Source organism: Bos indicus x Bos taurus, chromosome 19, assembly GCF_003369695.1.
Source record: "Bos indicus x Bos taurus breed Angus x Brahman F1 hybrid chromosome 19, Bos_hybrid_MaternalHap_v2.0, whole genome shotgun sequence".
NCBI lineage: Eukaryota > Metazoa > Chordata > Mammalia > Artiodactyla > Bovidae > Bos > Bos indicus x Bos taurus.
In genome coordinates, this window is record NC_040094.1 from 64,256,255 (window position 1) to 64,273,458 (window position 17,204).

Here is a 17,204-nt window from a genome sequence, read left to right on the forward strand (position 1 = left end):
TTTAACATGCTTACTAATCAATAAAGACATGAAAAAACAAAAAACCATATTTATAAAGCAAGTAAACTATATTAAAAGGCTGACTTTGCGAAAAGGTTGCTGCTTGCCAAGAGAATTTTATTATAAAACATTTTCTGTCATTTGTATTTCTTCATTTTCCCTTCCAGATTATCTGTGTAGCCTTGCAAACACATAACAGTAATTAAACACAAACCAACATAAGAGAGCCAACTGCACAATTAAAACAAAAGGGTACCACACAATGACCACCATCATTCCTCTTAAAGGCTCTCTTCAAATTACCAACAGTCTATGTTTTAGAACTATATTTTCAAATCAGATGTTTGAAATTCAGAACAGTGTTTTACAGAAACTAAGACCAGGGGTTACTTGAAAGATGTGAAATAACCAAAGCAGATTATAAAATAATATCTACAGTGCAGTCCCATTTTATAAATAAAAATCTAGCAGATTATAAAGTAATAGTCTATATCCTGGGCCTGGATACCTATATATCTATATATAGAGAGAGATAACATATATAGAGAGAATATATATCTCTATATACATAGAGAGATATGTATCTATATATAGAGAGAATATTTTATATAAAAAGTCCAGAGAGAGAAAGATGAAACAAAATATTAAAAGTAAATATCTCCTTCCCCAAAGTTTTAACTCCAGTCTAATCATAGGGAGAACATCAGATAAATCCAAATTGAGGGACATTCTATGAAATACCTGAACCAGGACTCTTCAAAAATTGTCATTAAAAAAAAAAAACAGAAAAATCTGAGAAACTGTCAGAGCCCAGAGGACATGACAACAACATCCAATGTGGACGCTGAGCAGGAAATGGGCTTTTTGGGAAAATGAGAAATTCAAATAAAATCTGGAAATTTGCTAATACTAATTTTCCAGTGATGATTTCTTAGATTTGACAAATGTATCTTAAAAATGTAAGATATTAACAATGGCAGGTTAAGAATGTATGAGAACTCTGACCTACATTTACAACTTTCTCTAAGTCTGCAATTATTCCAGTATTAAAAGTAGGTATCTCTGAGTGGTAGATGACAGAGTTTTAAAAATTAATTTGCATTTTCTAATTTTTTAACAAGCAACATGCTTAATTCCCTGATAGCTCAGCTGGTAAAGAATCCGCCTGCAATGCAGGAGACCCTGGTTCAATTCCTGGGTCGGGAAGATCCACTGGAGAAGGGATAGGCTACCCACTCCAGTATTCTTGGACTTCCCTTGTGGCTCAGCTGGTAAAGAATCTGCCCACAATGCAGGAGACCTGGGTTCGATCCCTAGGTTGGAAAGATCCCCTGGAGAAGGGAATGGCTACCCACTCCAGTATTCTGGCCTGGAGAATTCCATGGACTATTCACTTTCATGCATTGGAAAAGGAAATGGCAACCCACTCCAGTGTTCTTGCCTGGAGAATCCCAGGGACAGGGGAGCCTAGTGGGCTGCCCTCTATGGGGTTGCACAGAGTCGGACACGACTGAGGTGACTTAGCAGCAGCAGCAGCATACAGTCCATGCGGTCACAAAGACTCTGACACAACTAAACGACTTTCACTTTCAATGCTTAATTATCTGAAAAACAAAAAAGGAAGAAGATAACTATTCTACATCAAAAGAAATTAAAGAGATAAAAATAAAGAAATACATTTGGGGAAAATGGGAAAAATTATATATGGGCTTGATATCTGGCAGTATAACCATTAGTATTACTGAATTATTTTCTTAGGTGTGATAATGGTATTATATCTATAAAGAAAAATGCTCTCCTTCTTAGGAGACACCTGTTGAAGTGTGAATGAAATGCCATCTAAGATGTCTGCCACTTACCTTCAGCTGGCTCAGAAGAAAAAAATTCTATTCGACAGAGAAACAGAGAATGCAAATCTTGATATAAGGCAAAGAATTGGGTATTGATTATACTATTCTTATAACTTTGCTCTCTGGCCTAAAGACTGTCATAATATAAATTAAACTAAATTTTCTTTAACTTAAAAAAATGATCCAAAACCCAAAATAGGCTAGAAGTTATAATTTCTCATAAATATAAAATATACTGTATTTTATACTTTAATTCATCTTTTCCAAAAAAGATTGAAAAGGGATGGCTTATTTTACATACTAAGAAATTATAGCTAGCACCCAGGAATAATATTTACATTTCCTTCCAATTAATATTAAATATAGTCTTTTTATCATCGGAGCAGTTTATATTGATCTTGGGCTCATTAATTTCTAACTTACCTAGTTTTTTTAAAATAAATCTGTTTATTTGAATACCACTACCTCATCCCTTAAAGAAGCTGGAAAAATGATGAAATAACTCAGAAGACACAGTTGGAAACCGTAAAGAAGCCTAAGAAATTAGTCACTGGCTGAACAGAAGAGCAGATCTCTTACAAAGCTGTATTCCATGAACCTTGGGTCAGACACAGTTCATTTTGACCCTAAGATCCAGTATAGAACCAGCTGCCCAAAATGCCTTTCTCAAATGGGAAAGAGGTGGAAATGCTAAGACACAGGAGAACATTCTTTCTTGTCTACAGCTAACTGAATTAGAAATCTTTAACACCATTTCTAGTCCTGAAATTCTGTAATTCTACATGTTGCTATTGATTAGTTGCTCAGTCTAAACTCTTGTGTTCAACTCTTTGCAATCCCATGGACTGCAGCCTGCCAGGCTCCTCTGGCCATGGGATTTCTCAGGCAAGAATACCGGAGTGGGGTGCCATTTCCTACTCCAGGGGATCCCCAGGGACTGAACCCGTGTCTCTTTTGTCTCCTGCATTGGCAGGGGGAGTCTTTTACCACTGAGCCATGAGGGAAGCCCATAATTCTACATAAAATACCTTTAAAACAAGAATACGTTATCATTTCACATCCATTAGGAAGGCTGCTATTAAAAAAACAGAAAGCAAGTGCTGACAAGCAAGTGGAGAAGTTAGAATACTTGTACACTGCTGGCGGACATACAATGGTGTTACTGCTATAGAAAACAGTAAGGGGGTTCCTCAAAACATTAAACACAGAATTACCAATTCCACTTCTGGGTATTTCCCAAAGAACTGAAAGTAGGGATTTGAACGATATATATATACCCATGTTCACAGCAGCATTATTCACAATAAGCCCAAAGGTGGAAGCAACCCAAGTGTCTATCAAAAGTTGGATGGATTCTTTAAAATGTATTTACATACAACAGTATTGCATGTGTGCATGCTAAGTCACTTCAGTCGTGTCTGACTCTATGCAACCCTACGGACCACAGCCCCCAAGGCTCCTTTGTCCATGGGATTCTCCAGGCAAGAATACTGGAGTATAGGTTGCTTGTCTTCTTCCAAGGCATCTTTCCAACCCAAGGAAACCCATCGAACCCACATCTCTTAGGTCTCCTGCATTGGCAGGTGGGTTCTTTACCACCAGTGCCACCTGGGAAGCAAGTAATACAATAGTATTACTTAGTCTTAAAAAGTAAGGAAGTCCTGCCACATGCTACAACATGGATGAACCCTGAAGACGTACCAAGTGAAATAAGCCAGTCACAAGAAGACACACACTATGTAAGTGCACTTATAGGAGATACCTATGGTACAAACGGGCCTTATTCATCCCAGAGACAGAAAGCAGGATGATGTCTGCCAGGAGGCAGCGAGGAATGGAGAGTTAGTGTTTAATGAGTAGAGAACTTCAAGTCAGGACGATGACAAAGTTCTGAGATGGAATGGATGGTGGTGACGGTTGCGCAACAAGGTGAAAGCACTTAATGCCACTGAATTGCATGCTAAAATGGTCTAAAATAAATGCTATGTTTCATATATTTTACCAGAATTAAAAAAAAAAAAAAACAACACCTCAAGTATATAAGTCATAATACCCTCCTACCCTCCTTAAAAGCAGTGAGGCCCATGTCCTAATCCTGGTGCAAACTGAAGGAATGCGCACTGCCCATTTCCCAACCTCCCCTGCCCACAGAGGAGGACTGAGAGCTGGCAGAGCCATGGCCAGAGACAGGAAACAGGTCCTGATATTAGTCCCACTGAACAAACTTAGGAAAGTCAGAACAGAGGGCGAGGCCCAGGATGGCTGACAGAGGCAGACTAGGGAGGAGAAGGCGAAGGCAGAAGGCAGGAAATCCCTCAGAACGCGGGCAGCTGAGGAGACTGGGAAGGGAGACTGTGAGGAAAAGGAGGGTCAGAACAGGCAAGGCAGAGAAGGGAGTTTCCTCAAGATAAGGAAAGAGAGGAGTAAGAGAAAAAAGGAAGAAGAACTGTAAACAAGGAGATTCATTCAAGAAGAGATTCTCCCCAAGTACCAGCAGAAAACTGACTTCCTTCCACTGGCTTGGCCATCTGTACCTAAAGAATCCACGAAAGCTGGTGCAGCCTACGAAAGTCAGGGAGAAAAGTACTTCCCTGTGCAAGAGTACTAATACACCCCATCCACAGAGAACTATGTACTGCCATTGTTTTCATCCGTGTTTGTGTTTTCATTTCAATGAGAATCTGGGCCTACCTTTTTTATTTGTATCAAACACTAGTACGCTGTGAATGAGCTGAAGAGTTCTAAAATGGGGGTAAGAGTAAAGGCTTGAAGCCAGATCTGCCAGCATTTGAATCATGGCACTGTGACCCGAGGCTATCTGCCTAAAAATCTGCTTCCATCTCCAAATCTGCAAAATGGGAATAATAACAGTCTACACTTCACAGTTGCTGCAAGAATAAAACAGAGTGAAATATGAAAGCACTTAGAACAGCGTCTGCTCCACACTAAGCACTACTGAGGTATGAGCTTCCTGTTATCCTCCAGACCTAGAGCATGAGCTCCAGGAGAGCTGCAGGTTTGTCTGTTTTGTTCACTGTTGAAGCTTCAGGTGCTTCACATAAGTATTTGTTGAATAACAATGTATTTAATAATATAAATTTCATGCCAGCAACATAGAAGCCCAAAGGAACAGCACTACCTTTTTGTTATTACGGACAACTAAATCTGTATCACCCTTGGGCCTCAAAGTTCACAGATGGTTTTTATGTATCTCATCTCAAGAGATTCTGTGAAGCTGGCATTATTATCTCCATCTCACAGAGAAAGTAAAACTCAGAAGATGTAAGTGATTTGCCCCAGGAATTCTGGCAATGAATCCCACTTCTGTTCACTACAGACCCCCACCCAGAAAACTCAGCACACACCCTGCTAAACTGCTCAGCTCCCCTGCCTGCAAAGCGCACAGTCCGAGTGCACCAAGACACTGTATCCCACCTGCTTCAGTACAACTGATGCAAACAGATGAAACAAGAGCAACAGCTACTGACGCTGGATTGACAGGTACAGTGAGACTGACTATATCCTACTTCCGTGTGTCTGAAATTTTCCATAGTTAAAAAAAAAAAAGTAAATAAAAAATAAACTCTTTACTCCCAACATAAACTCTGCCACTTCTAACTTTCTATCGAGCATACCACAGCAGAGAACCTTCTCTTATGAGGCAGTGAAGAGAAAGCTAGAGTGGGAATCAGGACGCTTCATTCTTCACTCTGCTTTATTTAACTATGAGACCTCACTGATTCCTTTAACTCCTCTGGGCCCTAAACTCATCTGTTCCTTCCAGGGTTAAAATACTCATTTCGGCTTCCTACTAGCTCCTTAAACTCAACACACAAAATGCAACTTGTCTTTTCTCTATTCTGAACCCCTAAGACCCATTCTTCCATATTCTTGATGTCTTCCAGCTATCCAGCCATAAAAACCTCAGCCTCAACTCCGACTTGAGAGACAGAACTGATGGTTCCCTTCCCTCCTACCTAATCAGCACATCTCTCTGCTTAACCTCCAAGATACCTCTTGACTCCATTACCTCCTTTCATTCTCAGGGACACCAATTCAGGCAGTCACCCCTGTCTTGGGCTATCACCATGGACCCAACAAAAAGCCCCACTGCCAATCCCTCACGTTCATTCTCCTAAACCCAGTCACGACCTCTCAATAGCCTCACCGTCCACATTCGCCTTCAGGTAACCAGAGTCCAGGAAACCGGGATAACGCGGTTTCCGGATGCAGCCTCACTTCCGGCCCCACGGCTCCGCCGCTGCTCTGGCAGTCCGTCCCTCCGGAATACCCTCCTCTTTCCACGGCCTCTCGTGTTCACGCGGGTGCAGCTGACGTGCTCCCCGATAGCCCCAAGGGGGCAGTGTCACCCCTCCACGGAACCCCTCTTACGGCACCCTTCAAATTCCTATTAGTCCTTTCTGGTGTCCCTAACTCTCTCCACTAGGGGATTCGTTCCTTGTCAGAGGAAACGATGCTTTGTTCATCTTGGCGTCCCTCTGAACTGAGCTTCCGAAGCACAGCAGCACAGCGGCATGCCACCACGAGCACACGAGGCTCCCCTCAGCCCTCCAGAGCGACTTCAGCAGCCAGCGCCCCGAGCTGGGCAGGTCCTGAGCAGCCTCCTCCTCCAGCCGGGATGTGCCCTGATACCCTTGCGGGCCTTGCGTGGTGCACAGCGGACACCTGAGGGTAACTGAGGAACTGGACCTTGAAATAACTCACCTGTTCCCCTTCACCACTCCTCTCAAGAAAACTCACCATCCAGGCCGGGCTCTCTTTAAATATTCTCACTGAACTTGTTCGGATCATGTTTTTAACGACTACCTGTTTATTAGCTGGTTCTATTTGCCTTACCAACCAAAGCCCCACATCAATAGTTTATTGATTAAAACTGCCAAGGATATGAACAAACAATTCACCATGAAGAGACTCAAAGAGAAAAATCCAACAGTGTAGAACTAAGAAGTGCAAGTGCTACTTTACACTACGAAACAAGGAAGGACTTAACAAAGAAAAATGTATTTCTATCCAGTTTTGGTGAAAGAGGTAAGTCTGTGTATCTGTTAATTGTACAAACTGGTGTAACACTCTTGAAAAACAGTACCACGATATATACTAGGTTGGCCTAAACGTTTGCTTGGGTTTTTCCACAACATCCAGAACGAACTTTATCGCCAACCCAATATCAAAAGCCATAAAGTCATTCATATCATTTAACACAACAATACATTCTGAAATTTATCCTAAAGATATAATTAGCTAGAAAAAAATACAATATCTACAACAATGTAGATTAAAGTATTAACTGAAATCAGCGAGCAAAACAAATACCTAACATAAAAAGATTTAACATAAATTATTGACAGCATGACTTGTCTGCAGCCTCTCAAAGTGTAATCATGTAAATTAAAATTGTGACACCTATAATATGGAAATGTTTCATCATTTAGTATATGGGAAAAATACAAATTATGTGCATAATTAAAAATGAGTACAGTAAATATATATATATATTTTTAATGGAATGCCAAAAGGAAAATCAACTGTTTGAGGGTGGTAACTCAAATATTTAACAATTTACTTAATATTAATTTTTAAATTACTTCATCATATAAGACAAAATTTTACCATACTGAGGAAATGAGGGTTCCAGGGTATAAATTTGACATGGTCTCAAGAAGAGGTCCATGCCTCTCTTCTACTACTCATTTTGGCCTTAACTGAGAGCCCTCATGTACTTGTTTTATCACAACAACAACCCAGACTCCAGCTTTCCAAGGACTAACAAACTAGCTCAACTAGTCTTCTGATCATCCCCAGGAACCTGTGGACAATGAATCGTGCAAAACTACCGCAACTCAAGAAACAAAGAACCCTACAACTATGTTTCACTTTAGCCATCAGCAAGCAGCCAAGCCAGAGTTTAATTACAAACCTTAAAAATATATAGCATTATCACATTAAAGTCTCTGCAGCTAGCACTGAAAATACATCAAAAACTAATTTTAGCACTGATATCCCAGAAGGACCATATTAAAGCAGTCTTCTAATTTTTTCTGTAGTACAATCATTTTCTAAGTTTACTACTGAATGGCCAAGATACTATAACAGACTAAGAATACTAATTACTGTGAAATAATACTCAAGACTAAATTGTCTTTCTTAGGGCATTTCAGCAAAAAATAAGTAATCTGAAAGACTAAAACCACCATTGTGTGGAGTGAACACAACCATTAGAAAAAAAGTTGAACCTTCGTTCCACTGATCTGTTCTCAGTACCTAGATCCTCAAAAATGCAGACATGTACAGTCATCCATGACAACACGCACGCACACAGCAGATAACAGGAAAAACAAACAATTTAATACTTAACCAGCTCATCAGAGCACAGGGTGACTACCACTCAAGAATGTTGACATGAAACCTGAAGCACTCTTAAGATCCAATCTTATGCAGATAGGTTGAACTCCTGTGCAGTTACTCATTCAAAACAGAAGTGTAAGATTAACCTATCCTCACTTCTCTTCAAACACACTGACGAAGAGTCAGGTGGTCTGTTCACCATCATCCCATCAGTACCCGAAGCTCCAGGTCCAACTGCTGCGCCAGAGCCCTGCTCTCTCCACGCTGTCCCACCTCATTCCTCCTGAGCAGACACTCCTCTAGTTTAAGACTCTTCTCACGCACCATCAAGTTCTTTCTTTCTAAACAAGGTTCTCCCAAGCCTTACTCACCTGCAGTTCACTGCACTGGGTATTACCCAAATAGCCCATCAGAGCTCTTTATAATTTCTGAAAGAGAGAGAAGGAATCTTTTAATACAGAGTAGAAAACAGGATTGCTGACATATCAGTTCTGAAGCATTTGTATCCAGTAGTCACAGAAGATGGTCTTTTGGTCCATAGTATTTCAGTAAAATGTAGCATAACCAGCCAGGACCAAAAGTCCTGAGATAAGGGTCCAGAGATAAAAGCTTGATTGAATGTTGCTACTGATTAGCTGTGTGACCTTGGGCAAGTCGCTTGCCTCCTCCAGGCCTCAATTTCCTCACGCAGAAAATAAGAGAGACTAGACACAAACAGCAGAGCCCATCACATGGGAAGAGCACGCCCCTTCCAAGGCACAACGCGGCGCCGCTGCTTACTAGTCTTGTGACTTTACGTGAGTAAATTCACATTTAGCCTAAATTTCCTCTGCAAAGCAGAAATAACAACTATCTTGAAATTGTTCTGAAAACTAAAGGAAAGATAATGAGTTATAACAAGCCTATAGTAAATATACTGTGCGTCTCACCATAAAATTCCACAGATGCTAATTTACCAACATTACTCCCAGCCCTAACGCTACATGAATTCAGTTTCCAAATATTTATTTTCTTAGAAAATCAACAAATCAAAACTGTACCAACCTAACAATGCAATTAACAGTTTCAGTGTTTGACTAACAATTCAGTCACAGTTATCTTACAGTGATGGAAGTTTAAGATTATCAATATTACTTAACATCACAGGAAACAAGGGCGGACTCGTCCCTGCACAGCATGTAAGCGAGCTCAGTGGCCATGCCTTCCCCACCCTCCAGCTGCCAGGGCGCCTCAGCAAAGGGCTCCTCCAGAAGCCGATGACACCAACTGTTTCTGCCTCAGATCAGGGGAGCAGGACCGCAGGTGGAGGAAGGAGAAGAGGCTTTTTTCTTCATCTTTTTTACTTTATACACTTAACCATGGCTCAGGTTTGTTTACCATGGCATGCCATCAGTTTTACATAAAAATAAGTAATTTTGTAAACCTATATTATTTACACATATTGCTCACTGATAGGAAGCTCGCCTCACAGGAATATTTTCATACAAGATCCACAGAAGAAAGCAAAAAGGCAAATTCAGATGTGCAGAGAACACCTAAAATATGACATAGAAATGACAAAAATCACAAACATTCACACTTCAAAATGGTTCAGTCAAAAAATATGCCATGCATTCGTTGAAGAACCTAACGATGAATCAGGGGTTTCTGGGGTCAAAACAAGTTGAACACACCAACTCTGGTTTTACCAGATAACTTCCTGCTCTTGGAGAAACTGACCCAGTACCACTTACATGAGCAAACCAGTTAATGTGATTGTTTAGTAGTATGTTGAAAGCTTTCAATGTGCTTTAGACAAGTGGTAGCTTTACAAAAAAAAGAAGATATATGCACACATATGTATACATATATATAGAAATTAAAAATCTTCATGTTACATCTACTATTTATTACTGAAAGAAAAATATTAACTCTGTTAAATTCAGGTTAACTCAGAGGTATTATCCCAGCCACCTCAGAGGTAACAGACCACTAAGTTTTATGCTGCTCCTAGCCAGTATTATAGAAATCACCCTGACTACAGCCAGTAACTTAAATGAACGTAAGCTGGAGGAGCCACACTCTCCACACATATCATAGTTCCCGCCTAGAAAACATTTCAAAATATTACTCGGAAATCAAATATTTGCATGTATACTTATCTAAGTTGATGGAAATAAACAACCATAACAATCTGTTTATAATTTTTAAGTAGCTCCTCTGCCTCTCTTGTTTGCCAAGTTGATAAACTTGGCCCCAAATTTTCTATGCATTTAAAACAATAGGCAAAGGACCTTATTTCTTGTGCTGGGCATGTATCTGGAGTCTTAAAAATAGAGTCGGACAGATAATGAGAGGCTTATTTGCATTTGATATCAATGCCGTGCCTGCTTCTTAAACAGAGAAAAAACTGCATGTGTAAGGTCTGGTCTACCTATTTGTAGAGCCCTCCTCAAAATTCTTAGCCTTTCGTGAGCATGCTCTATATTCTTCAATTCCACAAGGCACTTTGCAAGTAGGAGTGATTTCTACTGTTATTTTGGCATCACTCCCTTTTCCAGTGAAACACTGGTCTGTCCATAAATTGTGTACAGACTTTGAAACAATCCAGTCTGAGTATTTATGGTATCAGAAATGAAACTTCTTGGTAATAATCGCAAAATCCAAGTGTACCAGCTGATAGAGAGGTACTTACTGACTCCCCAAAACTACAGCCTTCCACGAAATAGTGTCCTACTCCCCAGCCAAAAGGACAGACTGAAAAAGCTGTGTCTTTATTCACGTCAAAGACACAGACTCTCACTTCACCCAAACTTCTACACTATGGCACTTCCCATTTGAGAATGCTTTGTGTAAAAACCTGCTTGGTGGCCAAACACCAGCTTCACTTTGAAGTGAATATTAACACTTCACAGGATCTACAGGTGTGAAAATTGTGGAAAACGTCTTTGTGGAAAATTTCTTAACACAGTTCAGGCCAAACAACACTAGCCATATAAGATTATCTATTTCTAAATATTCCCTTTTGGATTATAAACAAACATCTCCATAGGCCAAAAAGTAGATTAGGTGATTCTTTCCACAAAGTAATATGTAAATTAAAAAAAACAAAGGTACACATTGGGAGATCTAAGCCATGAATATGCCTCCATCAGTAAGCTGAAAATAAAATTTTAAATCCATATTTGCTCTAAGAATAAAAATAAAAAATATACGTGATACACACAAGCACTATTGAGTTTCAAAACACAACCAAACGTGGTATGTGCATTTAGAAAAGGATCTTAGTTTATGTCCACCTTCCTCTCCCAAGTTTTTTTTTTTAAGGCAAAAATGTCAATTGTATGCCTCAATCTCGAAAAAAATAAAGCACAGCTTATCCTTCCAGACATGTGATAGAGAGGATTTCAAAATACAAAGGCTATCCAGATGTATTAAAGGAAAAAAAAAAACAAAAAACTGCAGTAACCAATCTACCAAAACTTACATGTTCTCAATAAACCATAGTAAAGCATTTTTATAGACATACACACTTACACACACTGTATAGTACATCTACAATGCCTAAAATTTTTTTAAAAAAGATATTTTTTTCAAGTTGAGAAAACTGCTTGTGAAGAATGTAAAATTAGCAAACCACTCTCCTTCTCCCCAGTGCTGTTCATTGACATGTATCAGCGCTGTTCTGTAAATCCAAAGCCTCACAAGTTGGCTTAAGTAAAGCAACACTCTGACTTCACATATTACATGTGACCAGAAAACAATGAAAAGCCAGTCTTCTCCATAATAAGTTAACCAAAACTCAATACTATTATAATTCAAAATAATTACGAGAGAGACCAGCATTATTCCATTTTTCAGAAAATAAAAGCAGGATTTGCCTAAAATAATTCTTTCCAATGGAAAGGGTGTACTTGACACAAGACACACAAAATCCACATACACAATCACTGACACGCGATGTACAGCAAGTGATAAACACCACGACACAGATAAAATTAAGACATTCAATTAAAGTTACACAAGGAAATTTAAATAGGCAAACTATAATTACCCCTGGAAAAGACACTCATCAAGGATGGCTCCAAATAACATTTGGCTCTGGATAAGCTCCACTACCGTTGTGTGTGCTGGAGTCCCTGAAAAGTCTGTACACTTGACACAGTCTTCTTTTCTGAATCCAGCTCAGCCTCTACACCCATCTGACAGAGGGACTCATTTGGAAATAAAGATAGTCCCATCCAATTACTTAGCTTCAGTCTTACCCTTATGACTTGATTAAAATAAAGAAGGAAAAAGGGAAATCATTTTTAACTGCAGTCTCACCTTACACATCTCACCAGCACTGTAGTTCTTTAGTGATCAATTACTTCATCCAATTCCTGAGGCAAACAGAAAAGTAAAATGTGTCTGTACAACACCAAGAAGAGACAAGATAAGTAGTAGCAAACGTTCTATCAACGTGAAGTGAAAGGGCACCTAAATTTCAAATGGAAAAAGCTACCAAAATGGTACAGTATGCAGCTTTGTTAATGAGTCTGTTTTACTTTAAAATAAAAAAGAATAAATTATAAAACGCCCTTAAAATCCAAAACATAAAAAAGTCATCTCTTACAGACTGGACTTTCAAAAAGAATTAAAAGAAGAGACGAAGGGGACGAAATCCTTTCATATGAGTTTAAGGAAGTGCAAAATTCAGAACAAGCGAGCCAGGACAACTCTACTCCCCAACCCCCTCCCCCACACCCAACTCTAGAAATCCACTATGTCTGGAGGTATACATTATTATATTAATGATTTGCCTGAAAAGTGTAAGTGGCGAGGGTGAAGGAACAACAATTCTGAATTTCAGACAAAACCTGAGGATCTCAATCCAAGAAGAATCCTAAAACCCTGATTTCCAAACCGGGCTGGAGGATCCTCAGCAAAGGAGAGGGTACAGAAAGCTCAAATAATTTGGGGAGAGAGGAATCAAAGTTCCTTAGATGAAACTGCAGTCCTTTAGCTCTAGAAAAGGGGAGTCTTAGAGCAATCTCCGGAAAGGATCGTCTGTTTTTATTTTTGTTGATGTGCTCGTGGGCCAATGAGAATTTCCGAGGAGGGGGCGGAGAAAGGGGGGGGTAAGAAAGTGAAGCTCAGGAAACAACCCCCGGCTGGGGAGGCAGGGGCCCCCGGCCCACTTTTCCCGGCCCCCGCCCCCACGCGGGCAGAAGTCCGATCCCAGAGGGGCAGTCGAGCGGGGCGTGGGAGGCCCGCGCGCTCCCCGCCCCCAGCGGCGACCCCGCCGAGGGGCGCGAGCCTCCCGGGAGCCCGGCGCGGACGAGCCTGCCGCGGGCCCGCGGCGGGGTCCGCGAGGCCTGCTCCGAGGCCTGGGCGGAGGGCGGCGCGGCCCCCGGCGGAGGGGAAGGGGATCGGGAGGGGAAGCGGCTGTAAACAGCCCCAGCGTCCGGGCCTCGCCTCGACGAGCCCCGCTTCCCAGGCCCCGCCGCGGGCCGCCCGGGCCCCCGGCTCGCGCCGGGGCCGCCCCTTCCGGGGCTCGAGGGGCCGGAGGGGAGCCCAGCGCCTCTCCGGAGGGCGCCGGCAGCTCGCGGAGCGGTCCCGGCGGCGGCGAAAGGGGAAGTCAGGACTTACCTGTCATTACTTTCTACGCCATCTTGGATCCACTTGTCAACGTCCCCACAAAGCATTGTGGGTAAGAAAGAGCCTTTAAAGTGACTCCCCTCAGCCCCCGACTCCCGCCTCCGCCGGCGCCGCCCCTCCGGCCGCACCTCCGGCGCGGAAAGTTGCCCGCCGCCTGCCGCGCGGCCCCTCCCCTCCGCCGGCTGTTTGCGTTTAAAATCCGCCCCCATCTTTAAAACGGGGCTCCGGGTCTCTGCGGCCGCCGCCGCTCCCGGCCTCCCTTCCCCCACCCCTCGCGTCCACGCGGGCCCCGGCGCCCCCCGGGGCGGACGGACACCCCAAGTCTGCGTCTGATCGGCCGCGGGCTTCCCGCGCCGGCGGCGAGGAGCCGCTCAGATTCGTCTGTGCGCGCTGCTGCGTCGGTTTCGGCCCCAGACCCTCGCCGCCCGCCGGCGGGCTTCTGCTCCCCGGGCCGGGGCCCGAGCGCCGGCGCTGGGCCGCCGCGTACGCGGACGGAAGGTGTGTCCAGCCGCCCAACGGCCCGGGACCCTGCGGAGGCCGGCTTCGCGGCGGGGGCAGGGGGCACGAGGCGAAAAGCAACTTTTACCCGCTTGCGGCTCCCTTCCGCGGGCTCTTCCCGGGCCGGCACCGCGATCCGCGACCCTCAGACGGAGACCCCTCCCCTAGGAATGTGGCCTCTCTCGGCCGAGTCCGCCCTTCTGCAGTCCGCGCCGCGCGCGTTCTAGGACTTCCCCGGGCAGGTAACGGGGGCGCCGCCTGCGCGCTCGGGCCGGGGCGCAGGGGCGCAAAGGGCTCGGGGGAGGGTCCCGGCGCCGGGCCGGGGAGAGAGGGGGAGCGCGCCCCGCGGTCCACCTGCCGGGTCCCGGGGCTGGGGGGCGCTCTGAGTCGTCCAGGAGAGCGACCCCGCGGCCCACGCCCGCACCCCGGCTGCTGCCCGAGGGCCCCTCGCGGGGCGGCGAGACTGTCCCCCACGCCCTCCGCCCGCATTCCTTGGCGCGGGGTGGGCCAAGCACCGGCCGGCGCCCTCGCGCCGCGGGCCCCTTGCCCCAGGGAGAGTAGGTCAGTCTGCGGAGCTCTCACTCATTGCCTCTGGGCTGTGCTTTGCAGACTTTGGGGACTCAGATTGCTCCTCCCCACCCCCAAGCAGATTTTTACAAAAAGGTGTCCAAGGGAAAATCCTCCAGGACATCGAGACTTGCGAAATTGTATTCTTTGTGAATGCTGTTGAAAGGCTCTGAAATTAGAAAAACGCACAGGCATTAAACGCCCCGTTCAGTGCAAGGGGAGGGCCTGGGGCCTTGGGGTCCACCCAACTTTTCCGCTCCTCCAGACCCTAGGAGAAGCCTCTCTCGAGGAACCTGGACGCTTGCTGACATAAGCCCTGCCCCCGGGGAGTTAAAAACTCCACCAGGCAATCGTCCCGGCCAAAAGAGAAGAGTGGGGTGTAGACTCATTAAGAGATTGGCCCGGGGTCAGCAGTGAGGGAGGGAGCGAGGTAATGAGTCACTCCAGGCCGGCCTCCCCTGAGTCACCGCTTCTCTGAGCTCCGAACGAGTTGGGAAACTGGAGCCTGGAGCCAGGTTCTTAGACAATCCAAGCCCCACCGTCCCTGCTGCCGGGAGGGGCATTGACCCGGGGGGCGCGGAGGCCGCGCTGCTCTCGACCCTCTAGCCCTTGCCCGCTGGGAAATGGACCGTCTCTCTGGGCTAGAGAAGGCTCCAAAGACTCCTCTCCACAGGGTAGCCAGTCACTCTGTTTCCAGTCCCACTTCTGCACCTGGCTACCCACTCCTGTGCACTGATTTATTGCTTGCCCTGTGTTTACCCGGGACTTTTATATGTGTGGTCTGAGTTTCCTATAATTCAGCACTCAGTAAGCGGAGGACAACAACTGTGGCCGGACCAGCATCTCTTCAGTAGGTACTTTTCTTGGCCCTGTGTGGGCCTGGACCCAGAGAAGAGTGATGTTGGCGACTTGCACCCATTCATCCAATCCAAGGTGCATCCGGCCAGTCCTCCTCCAAGACTGTGACCTGAACAGAAAACCCTACAAAGTCCTCTCCCTGCCTCTACTTTGCCCCTGACAGTCTCTTCTCTATCTGACCAACCAACCCAGCGAGGTCCGTGCAATGTTAATTGTATCACCTAACTCCTCAGCCGCAGGGAAGGTGTCTCCAACACCTTAGAATAAAATCAGAATTCTAACTAGCCTATGAGCTCCTGGGACTGCCCCCTCACCATGACAGCACACTGTCCTTCTGTGTCCCCTGCAAGCCTCCCTCCAGCTGGATCCTTGTCCCCCAGATGGGACGATCATCATCTGTTCAGCACTCAGGGCGCAGCTCAGATGGCACCTCCTGGAAGAGACTTTTCATGATTCCCTTAACCAGAGCGGAGTTAGAAATGTTCTTGTCTGTGTGTCGGTTGATTGATTGTTAGATCTGCCCAGGGCCTTGGAGAATGAGCTGCATAGGGGCACAGGCTTTGTCCGGCTTGCTCACTCAGCGCCTCCACCAGGGCCTGGAACATACAAAAACATTTCAGCAAACATTTGTTGAATGAATGACCAAACCTTAATGAGAGTGAGGGGTGGTGGTGAGAGTGCAGAAGCATGGAATGAGCAGCTGAAGGTGGGGCGCACCAGAACACTCGGATTATACACAGCTGGAGGCAGGCAGGCAGGATTGGAGTTAAAGAACACAGACTCCTTGACCACCATTAATGGGACTCCATTCTGATTCTAATCTGATGAGCGACAGCTTCAGATAACTCCCCAGTCACCCCTCTTTGCTTCCTGCATGTTTTCAGCCCCACAAAGGATGTGTCTTCTTCCTTGCAGCCCTGCAGCTCAGCCCTTGGGTCTCTCTTACTCAGCTACACCGCCTCCCCTTCCCATCCAGCCTGTGCTGTGCGAAGTCACTTCAGTCATGTCTGACTCTGTGGACTATACCTCCGAAGCTCCTCTGTCCATGGAATTCTCCAGGCAAGAATACTGGAGTAGGTTGCCATGCCCTCCTCCAGAGAACAGTTCTGACCCAGGGATCAAACCCATGTCTTTTATGTCTCCTGCATTGGCAGGTGGGTTCTTTACCATTAGCTCCACCTGGAAAGCCCTTCTTCCAGGCTTGAGGCTTTAAATACCATCTTTACCCTGAGAAAGAACTCTAAACCTGTAGTTCAAGTCCAAAGCTTTTTCCTGAGCTTCAGACTCTTAGCCGACAACTTCTTAGCATCCCTACTTAAATCTCTGATAGACTCACACTTACATGTCCAGAGGGGCATTCTTGACCTCCCCCGACAAAAGTGCTCCACCATGGTCTTCCCCAGCTCCACTATTGTAACTCCGTCCTTTAATTGTTCAGGCCACAGT

General features: G+C 44.8%; 1 protein-coding gene across 10 annotated transcripts in view; it reads right to left on the reverse strand.

Annotated features, from left to right (window-relative positions):
- Window positions 1–14,440, reverse strand: part of HELZ (helicase with zinc finger) — a 145,672-nt gene extending 131,232 nt beyond the window's left edge. For 3 of the 10 annotated variants that reach the window (XM_027519256.1, XM_027519248.1, XM_027519250.1), the window contains exons 1-3: window positions 13,827–13,918; window positions 12,522–12,577; window positions 8,588–8,644 (exon numbers count right to left, since the gene is read on the reverse strand). The gene's annotated coding sequence lies outside the window, so the exon portion shown is untranslated. Of the gene's footprint in view, window positions 1–8,587; window positions 8,645–12,521; window positions 12,578–13,826; window positions 13,959–14,421 lie in introns of those variants that run through there. The other 7 variants (XM_027519252.1, XM_027519251.1, XM_027519257.1 and 4 more) reach the window with 7 other exon arrangements.
- Between the last annotated feature and the right edge of the window lie 2,764 nt (window positions 14,441–17,204).